The sequence below is a fragment of the Dipodomys merriami genome, unplaced genomic scaffold, assembly GCF_024711535.1.
Source record: "Dipodomys merriami isolate MVZ:Mamm:240054 unplaced genomic scaffold, mDipMer1.0.p SCAF_3160, whole genome shotgun sequence".
NCBI classification, from domain to species: Eukaryota; Metazoa; Chordata; class Mammalia; order Rodentia; family Heteromyidae; genus Dipodomys; species Dipodomys merriami.
In genome coordinates, this window is record NW_027204672.1 from 12501 (window position 1) to 23052 (window position 10552).

Sequence of the window (10552 nt, forward strand, 5' to 3'; positions counted from 1 at the left end):
CGGAAGGAGCAGAGAGGGAACACGGGCAAACCGGGGCATCCGTCTGTCTCTCCACGGGGACCAGACGTCAAGGAGCGTGAGCGAGGAGAGGGCAGAACCCCACCCCTCCCTCCCGGCCAGCGGGCGATGGCGAGGAGGAGACGGGGAGCCAACGAGGGGGAGCGAGGGCGGCGAGGCGGATCCCGGGTCGCCGCACACCAGAACGACCGGGCGGGCCCGACCGGCCCCGAGAGCGCACACAAGGGTGGGCGCGGAGCGGGCGCGGGAAGGGAGGGAGGCGCGGACCTCGATCCGGGAGACCGAGGCCGCCCGACCAGCGAACGCCGGCAGCGACCGGGAAGACCGACACCGGCGGGCCAAGCCGGCCGCCGACGCGACCCAACCGCCACCATCCGGGACGGCGGCGCGGGCACACGGGCGCAAGCAGGCCACCGCGCGGTGACGAGCAGAGAGAGGAAGAGCACGGAGAGGGCAGGGGAACCCGTGGCCGGGGGGGGGGAAAGGGCACCACACCGCACCCAAAGCGCGAGGGCACCGCATCACCGACACCCCGCCTGCCGGCCCGGCGGGCACGGGAGCGGCGGCGCGCACACACGGACGGGGAGGAGAGCCAGGCCCCTTCCCCGCCCGGAGGCGGCGCGCCGACGTCCACGGTCCAGCCGGCCAGCCGGCCGGGTCGCGCGTGGCACACACCCGAGCGGCCAGAAAGCCGAGGGTGACGCGCACAACGCAACGCACGCCACACGGCCACGGGGTTTTTCTCCGCCTCCCTCAGAAGCCGGCCCGAATTCACTCGCTCGCACGGACGCGGGGGCCGAGCGCACAACGACCCGCGCCACCGCGGACCGGCGGTGCCGGCAAGGGGTCGGGGGTCTGCGGCGACGACCCGTCGGCGACAAGTCACACCGGCCAACGGCGGCGGCCGGAGGCGGCGGCAGGGACCCCGGGAGGCGGGCGACACCAAACCCAACGCACGCGAGCACGCTCACGCGCGGACACCGCCGGCACAGAGCGGACGGGGCCAGGCACGGGAACCGGGGTCGCGACGGGCACGCGGCGGCGACACGCCGGGAGAGCACAACGCCCCGGATCCGGGACCGGGGCGGGGGACGAAGCCACACGGCTCGAGACGGAGGAGACGATGCGGGCAAGCCTCTGGCACGGCGAGCAGGAGGGAGGCGCGGGAACCCGGGACGACATCGCGCAGGCACGCGAGGCGGCGCCCAGCGGGAGGAGACACGTCACGCCGGCTTCGGGCCCCCGGACGGCCAACTCCCGAGCGAGGGACGCACGCGGGAATCTCACCGCCACCGCCCCCGTGGCGTACCGGCGGTCCCGCTGGCAGGAGCCCTCGCGTCGTGAGCAAAACCGATCCGGGAAGACCCTTCAAAAGCCACCGCCGCCGCGACGACGTGCCTCCCCCACACCGGGAGAGCAGCCTCACGAGCCGAGCGCCGTCCCCCCCACCAAGAGAACACACCACACACGCCCAACTCGACCGTCCGCCGGTGGCCGGCCACCAAGGCCAAACCGGTGAGGATCGCGGAAGGCTGATGCGGGTGAGGAGGGCATGCCGGAAGCCCAATAAGAGCAGCGGGGAGGGTCATCGGGTCGGGTCACCGGGGTGAGAGGCGAGCGAGCGAGCGAGCGGCCACCCCCCCCACGGGCGGGTGGCGCAGCCGCAAACCAGCGGGGAGGTGAGACCTTTCCGGGCACAGCCGGCACGCCAGGGAAACGAACGCGGGATCTCACCACCCCCAACTCCTGGGCGGTCCCGCGCAACGCCTGGGACACCGAGCCGGCCGACCAGCGGACCGGAAACCCCCACCGCGGCAGCGGCGGGCCCCCCCAAAAGAGGCCCGAGAGGGAAAAGGCAGCTCGCACACGCCTCAAAGACCCCGCGAGCGCCCGCGGAGCCACCCGCGCCAGCAGGGCCCCACCGCACCCATCCACACCGCCGGACACGGCACCCATCATCGACCGCCTCTTTTTCGGCCGCGTGAGCAAGGGCCCACACACACCGGGATCCTCGGCTCCGGAGGGCCAGAACCCCCCCGAGCGGCACACCACCACGGGCACGGCGGCCCCGGAACACCGCGGGGCCCGGCGCCCGGCACGGCGCCGTCGTCGCCAACGGGCGGCGGCCCACACAGACGCTCGGGAACAGCGTCGCCAGGGGCCGGAGGGGGAGGGGGACGGGACCCCCCAAAAACCCCACGGCACCCCAAGCACGAGGCCGGGAAGCCACACACCACACGCCCTCGCATCGCGACCCAGCACAGGCTCCAGGCTCCGCCACTCGACACACCGCGCGCGAGGCAGGGGCGGGGACGGATCGGGAACGTCCTCCACTCACCACACCAGACGACGGCCCGGGAGAGGCCCCGCGGGACCCTCCCCCAGCTCGGAGGGGGGAGGCGCGGGCACGCAGTTACCAACGCGGGCAGCCACTAACGCTCAAAAGCGGGACAGGGAGCGGCAGGGCCGCGGGAGCCCATCGGGGGCGGGCCCCCGCCAACCCGGCAGCGAACGCCGCCTCCCGAACGAGGATCGCTAGAGAACCTCTCCTCACTCTGAGGGTGGCCCGCACCCAACCCCGACGGGAACCCCGCCGGGACCAGCACACATCAAAGGCGTCCATCCTTCCCACCACGGGTGGCAGGGAGGGGTGGGGCGGGGGGGGGTCTGCGGCAGCAGCAACACCAACCCTGGTCGGTCGGCCTTGCCGTGCGGGGCCAGAGCAAAGTCGCGCACACGGGCGGGGAAGCCCGCACAGGCCCGGCTCGCCTCCCACTGCAACATCTCAGGTCCCCCGGTGCAACAAGAGCCAGGTGACACGGCAGGGAAGACAAGCCAGGACCAGGGCCGGCAGCTCATGCGGGGAAGCCACCCGCCCGGCGCAACAAGGGAAGAGCGCTCCTCCTCTGGGGAACCGCCTCGACCCCCCCCCAGCAGAGACGTCAATCTCTGCGATAACTTTTTTCTCACTCGCACAAGCCCCACAAACCCAAGGACGGCCGGGACACACCACGGGCAGCAGGCTGGCACAAGGCAACGGACAACGCCGGGATCGGGAACGACACCACCACTCAGCCTCAGGCACCTGAGAGAACCGACCGGGAGCGTTCCGGGAGCACCGCAAGAGGGCAGAGCGCGAGGCGCGGCTTTTCACACCACACAGCACGGGCAAGCACGGAGCACCGACCCTCCCTCTCCGCGGAGAGAGCCGACCCCCGTGCCGATAACGAGTCACGGGAAGAGAGGAGCAAGATCAGGGGCGCCCCCCCTCCTCCAGCGTGTACAAGTCCCCGACCTCACGGCGAGGGCAGGGAGAGCGCAGCCGGACCCGGTTGCCGCACCCCTGCCTCCCCGCACACCACCGGCGCCGGCACGGTGGGACGGTGAGGGCAGGGGCCCACGGGCAGAACGAGAAGAGCGGTCCCATTCGCCATGAATGTCCGTCCCTCGCCTGGCGCAGCTTAGGCCCGGGCCCGAAGGAGATCGCAACGTCACCACATCAATCACACCGAGGGGGCGGAGAAGACAGCCACACGGCACTCGGGAGGCGGTGGGGCCCAGGAAGCTCGGCTCCCGAGAGGGCCAACAGCCTGGGATAAAAGCGTAGCCAGGACAGACAACCTTTCGTGAGTAACGAGCGAGGTAAAAGGAAAAAAAAAAAAAAAAAAAAGAAAAAAAGGAAAAAAAAAACTTAAAAAAATAAAAAAATAAAAAAAGTACCACGGGCTTCAGCGTCCCTGGCGCTCGGGATTACCAGGACACCTCCACCGGGCACAGAGCCGAAAGAAGCTAGAGAGGAAAAAAAGAAAAAGAAAAAGAACCACGGACAGCGCTCGGGAGTAGCGCAGGTCAGCGGCCGACCAGGCCCGCCATCGGGAAGCGGCAGGTCGGGGGAGTTGGAGCTAGGGGCGATAGGGGGGAAAAAAAAAAAAAAAAAAAGCCACGGAGGTCGGACGAGCACGACGGCAGGACGGGGATGCCGCACACGCACAGGCAAGGCAAGGCAGGACTCGCCCCCCGCCTTTTCCTCCTCAAGCCGGCCACGGCGAGGGAAGCACACCGCGCGGGCCTACCTATGCACCCCAGGCAACCAACCACTCTCCTCCTCGGCGTGCCGAGGCAAGGGCCAGAATCCGGCACCGGGAGCGGGGGAGAGATCAAGGACGACGGGACTCACTCAGCCACCAACCAACCACCACCACCACCACCACCACCACCACACCCACGAGCCACCACAGGGGCAAGGCCTGCTCAGGGCAGCGGGAGCCCGGGGTGCGGGGGGAAGGGCAGGGGGACCCGGACCGGGAAGAGACGGGAAAGGCCCGGCACACAGCATCCGAGAGAGCCCCAAAAGACCCGCTGACAGCCACCGGGACACAGCATGCCAGCACCCTCCTGCAGGTACAAAATCCTCACGTCACCACGCCAAAACCAGCTGGTCACGCAGGGGCGACAACTCGCTGGCGACAGGGACCTCTCGGAAACCACATCGGGGACACCTGTCCCCAACACGTCCCCAACAGAGCCAGACACGGAACTCTCAGGGACAGCTGGTCGACCACATAAGGCGAAGACAGACGAAGAGAGAGGGCGGGAGCGGGGTCAGGGGACGCACCCGCCCCACTACCCCGGGTGCGCACGGGCTCACGGCACGAGCGGCACGGGGAGCCTTCCCCCGGCAGACGCGAGGCACCCACTCCGAGAGGCACCCAGCCACCACACCCACACCGCGCGGGGTCGGTGGTGAGCGCCCTGCCGCCAGCACGCACACACGCGGGACTCCCGGGCTCGGGTCCCCGACTCCCGAGGTGCTCCCTCCACCTCGACTTTTCCCCTACGCAGGGCCCACCGGGCAAGTCCCCGCCATCGCGCACACCGCAGACGGTAGGTAGGTAGGTCCCGGCCCCGAGGCTCGCCTCGGCCGTGCCCACGGCTCCTCGCGCCGGAGAAGTCTGTCCTCCGGCCTCCGGGGCCGTGGAGAAGGCCGTGGAGGAAGGCCACACGGGGCCGGCGACCCAGGCCCTCGCGCCCGGCACGCGCCAAGCGCTCACTCGGAGGTGACTCCGACGACCATCCTATGTCGGGGAGGGGCGGGGTGTAGGTCCCGGCCCCGAGGCTCGCCTCGGCCGTGCCCACGGCTCCTCCCGCCGCAGAGGTCTGGCCTCTGGCCTCCGGGGCCATGGAGGGAGACCACACGGGGCCGGCGACCCAGGCCCTCGCGCCCGGCACGCGCCAAGCGCTCACTCGGAGGTGACTCCGACGACCATCCTATGTCGGGGAGGGGGGGGGGGTGTAGGTCCCGGCCCCGAGGCTCGCCTCGGCCGTGCCCACGGCTCCTCCCGCCGCAGAGGTCTGTCCTCCGGCCTCCGGGGCCGTGGAGGGAGACCACACGGGGCCGGCGACCCAGGCCCTCGCGCCCGGCACGCGCCAAGCGCTCACTCGGAGGTGACTCCGGGGAGGGGGGGTGGTCCGAGTCCGGGCCGGGACCGGCCCCACCACCTAGCGGCTCACCCGGGGACCCTTTCCCCCGACTCCCGAGACGTCCCTCGTACTCTCCTTCTTTCGCCCTCAAAGACCAGAGTCCAGGGAGGGGAGGAGGACAAGGCGTCGGGCCCAGACAGAACTACGGGAGGGGAGGAGGACAAGGCGTCGGGCCCAGACAGAACTACTGGTCGACCCGACCAAGCCGCCACCCCCGGCACAGACCGGGCACGGAAGAGAGAGCGGCGACTCACGGCCCCACCCCGCGCTCGCCTGCGGGCGCAAAGTCCGACAGAACAGCCGCCCCGGCGCCACAGCGACACCACGGCGACAGTCGCGCCCGGCACCCGGTAGAGGCCGGGCCTCCGCCCGGCTCGCTGCCGCCAGACCTCCTCCTTCACTCGCTCGCTCGGCTGAGAACGAGGGGACTGTCATATCAAGGCGGACGCCAGGGGGAGCACGACAACCGCCTTCCAACGACCGACTCCACCGAGCCGCCGTACCCCGGATCGGCGCGCGCCGGCCGGCTCTGAGCTCCGGAGACACAGAACACGGAAACGAATCGCCTCACTCCCCACCGCCACGCACCGAGAGGCACAACCTAGGTCAGGACCTGCAGCCGGGTCCTCTCTGCGACCTCACGAACGACACCAGAGCCACCAGAGACCTAGACCGAGATCGAGCCGCCGCCGCCGCCGCCGCCGCCAGCGACCAAAGTGAAACCAGGAACCAGGACGGGAGTCGCCCGAACGGAGCGGCCCGAACCCGAGAACCGGGAAGCCGGGATCGGTCCCAAGCAGGAAGGGGCGGCAAAGACGGCAGGCCTGCACCACGAGAGAAAACGAACCGGCCACCCGCACGACCTCCGCCGCCCGTGGCAAGACCCCCACCCCCACCCAACATGGCCAGAAAAGGGCAAGTGAGCGCTCGTCCCACCGTCTGCCCGCCCGTCTTTTTTTTTTTTTTTTGGGGGGGGGGTGTTTGTACGTTTTGTTTTCTTTTTCCCCCAGATGGAAACCAGAAAGAAACAACAACAACAACAACAACAACAACAACAACAACAACAACAACAACAACAACAACAAAAAACTCCCAAAGATGGGTCGGCTCCAGCAAGAGACGAGCCCTCGGGAGGCACCCCGCTCACTTGTGAAAGTCCGCCGCCCGCCCGCCCCACAACACGCTCCCTCCCCCCGCCCCCACCCGCCCCCCCCCCCCCTTCACAGGCAGGGAAAGGGCAGGGGGAAGGCCAGAGAGAGGTTTCTTCTAACACAGAGAGGGTAGGTACACGTCACGCACACAGGTCTGGAAACCCACGGTGACAGCGCCATGGGAAGCGTGAGTCCACTCACCCATCACTAAATGACAGGAAAGCCAAACGAGAGCCGCTGGCTGGGCAGAAAAGGCCTTTGACAAAATTCAACATTCATTCATGCTAAAAGCTCTGGAGAAAATAGGAATAGAAGGAACATTTCTAAAAACAATAAAAGCCATTTATGACAGACCAATAGCCAATATTATACTTAATGGGGAAAAGCTACAACCAATTCTCCTAAAATCAGGAACAAGGCAAGGATGCCCACTGTCTCCACTCCTCTTCAATATAGTCCTAGAACCCTTAGCCAGGGCAATAAGGCAAGAAAAAGACATTAAAGGGATCCGCATAGGGAAAGAAAAAGTTAAACTATCCCTTTTTGCAGACGACATGATACTATACCTCCACGATCCCTAAAAGTCCATCCCGAATCTCTTAGAAATCATAACTCTCTTCGTCAAAATAGCAGGATACAAAATAAACCCACAAAAATCAGTTGCCTTCCTATACACTGATAATGTACAGGAAGAGAGGGAAATAAAGGGAGCAACCCCATTCACAATAACCTCCCGAAAAATAAAATATTTAGGAATTAACCTAACCAAAGATGTAAAAGAACTATTTAATGAGAACTATAAAAAGTTAAAGAAAGAAATTGCAGAAGACACTAGGAAATGGAAAGACCTCCCATGCTCCTGGATAGGCCGACTTAATATAGTAAAGATGGTAATACTTCCAAAACTAATATACAAATTCAACGCAATTCCTATTAAAATCCCAATGACGTACATCACTGAAATACAGAAAACAGTCCAAAAATTCATATGGAACAACAAAAGACCTAGAATAGCCAAAACAATTCTAGGGGATAAAGACAATATGGGAGGGCTATCCATGCCGAACTTCAAACTCTACTACAGAGCTATAATAACAAAGACAGCATGGTACTGGCACAAAAACAGACCCGAAGACCAATGGAACAGAATAGAAGATCCAGAAATAAATCCACAGGCCTACAGCCAGCTGATATTCGACAAAGGAGCCAAAGACATACAATGGAAGAAACACAGCCTCTTCAACCGCTGGTACTGGGAAAACTGGGCAGCCACATGCAGAAAACTAAAAGTGGACCCCAGCCTATCACCATGCACCAACATCAACTCAAAATGGATTAAAGACCTTAACATTAAACCTGAATCTCTGAAACTACTGCAGGACAGAGTAGGAGAGACACTTGAACTAATAGGCACAGGAAGGAACTTCCTGAACAGAGTCCCAGGGTCACAACAAATTGGAGAGAGACTCGACAAATGGGACTACCTTAAAATAAAAAAAAAAAAAAAAAAACAAAAACAAAAACAAAAAAACAGCTAGCCTTTTCTAATAGGCTCTGCCACTCTCTCTGGAGCAGGATTCGGGGCATGAGGCGATGAATCTGAACCCGACACACAGGTGTTGGAGGGTAGAGGCATCTTCACTCACATGCCTGTGGTGGAGGACCTGGACCCGAGTGTGGCGGTGCACAGTGGGTGTGGGTGTGTGTGTCTGTGACTCTGTGTGTGTGTGTCTGTGACTCTGTGTGTGTGTGTGTGTGTGTGTGTGTGTGTGTGTGTGTGTGTGTGTGTGTGTGTGTGCGCGCGGGGCTGGGGGGAGGGCAGGTAGGGAACCCTAGGAGGAAAGACAGGGAGAGACAGACGAGGGGCCCCGGCCCAAACAGAGTGGGGGGGGTCAGAGGGGCGATCCTATCTCCCGGGGGGGGGGGGGTGAAGCATGGTTAGAACCCACAGGCCCGGCGGGCGTACTTCTCTTTGGAGTTCGCACTGGGAACATATGCGGGCAGAAGCGCCCCAGCACACACATCGCATCGCAGACGGGTAGAGAGGCAGAGCCAGGGGGTCAGGCATGGTAAACACTCTATTCCGTCACACACACACACACACACACACACACACACACACACACACACACACACACACACACACACACACACACACACACACACACACACCCCTTAGGGTGTGTGTACAATATCCACAAGGTAAAAGTTTATTCATCCATTCCCCAAAGAAGAAGAAGAAGATTATGTCAGTTACAGGGAAGTAGATGGATGGACTGATGGACTAGGAGCGGCGGGGGGGGGGGGGGGGGGGGGGCAGAGGGGGGGGGGTGCCGGCGGCGGCGGAGAAGAACCTAGAACAGGTGATGCCAGGGGAAGACAGACCGGCGGAGAGACAGACAGACCGACCAACCAACGGCACCTGTTTTCTCTCCTACGTGGATGCTAGACCTAAACTATAACTGGACATGGTAAGCTACACAGCACTCCGGGCAAACAGAGTGTGTGTGTGTCCCCGTGTGTGTGACACACATACTGTCCTTTTGTCAGAAGGTGTAACTTCTCTGAGCATTTAAGATATTGCAGAGAAGACACAAGACGTAATATCCGTAAGTGGCACGACTGTGAACGTATTATAACAACCGGACGTGTGAGGACCAAAGCTGGAATTAGGAGGACAGAAATGTACCTGTCCTCACGCTTTGGGTCATGATCACAAGTACATTTGGTTTAGGATCTTTCAAAACACATCGATGTATCCTTCTGGACACGATGGTCTAGGACCACACTAGTCAATAGCCACTTCAAAGCCAGATCCGCGGTTGGATACGTTTCAATTGGCTTATATTGCATCCTCCAATATTTTTCTCTTCTTTTTATTCTACCTTCTCACTAAAGATCCAGTGGTATAAAGCTACTTTTATTCTCTTAATATTCCATAACTGAAGTGATCTGCTTTGTTTTGCAGCTTTCTCAGCTTAATTCACTGAGGCCTATTTAGTCACACATGATGAGAGGTCCAGAAACATCTTTGGGGCCACGGATGGCTTTTGTAAAGTCCATTTGGGGAAATAGCAAATATAATCTACCATGTCCTAAAATGTAACAGATTATCTCTATGGGGCCGATAGAAATATCCAGATGTGCCCTGTCAACAGCCAGTTATTTTAATTTACTTAAGGGAAATCAAGTGAATAAAAGTCTATATAGTTCAAGAAATTGTATTCTGATACCTATATAAAAAGTTTACCTGAGTGGGTGAGGACATTTGCATGAAATTTCACCTAGGGCAGCACTTGATATTTATAACTCTCCCTAAACTATTGCATTGCCTGTTTTCCATTTTCTTGGCACTCCTTTAGAAATGTTCCCGTCTCAATCTTTCACCCACTGCAGCCGTGGGACCCTTTTTCATAATACGGACGTAAAGACATTTGTGGTACCGTATATAAATTACAACCGTAGGGGCTGGGAAGGTGGCTCAGTGGTAGAGTGCTTGCCTTGCATGCCTGAGGCCCTGGGTTCGATTCCTCAGCACCACATTAAGCAAAAAGAAAAAAGCCGGAAGTGGCGCTGTGGCTCAAGTGGTAGAGCGCTAGCCTTGAGCTGAAGAGCTGAGGGACAGCGCCCAGGCCCAGAGTTCAGGCCCCACGACCGGATCCAAAAAAAAAAAAAAAAAAAAAATTACAACCGTAAATAAACTGGTACAGTTTGCTCGTAAGACATAATATCCAAACGAATTCCGTGTCCAGAAAATAACGAAAAAAAACACCCCCTGCGGGCCCCCCTCTCCCTCCGCTCGGCCCTCCCTTCAAGAACATTTCCTTGTTTGCTGTTGTTTCGTTTTGTTTCGTTGTAAATAAATAAAGCCGCAGAAGAGAGCCGGCGATACCTCATCGCTA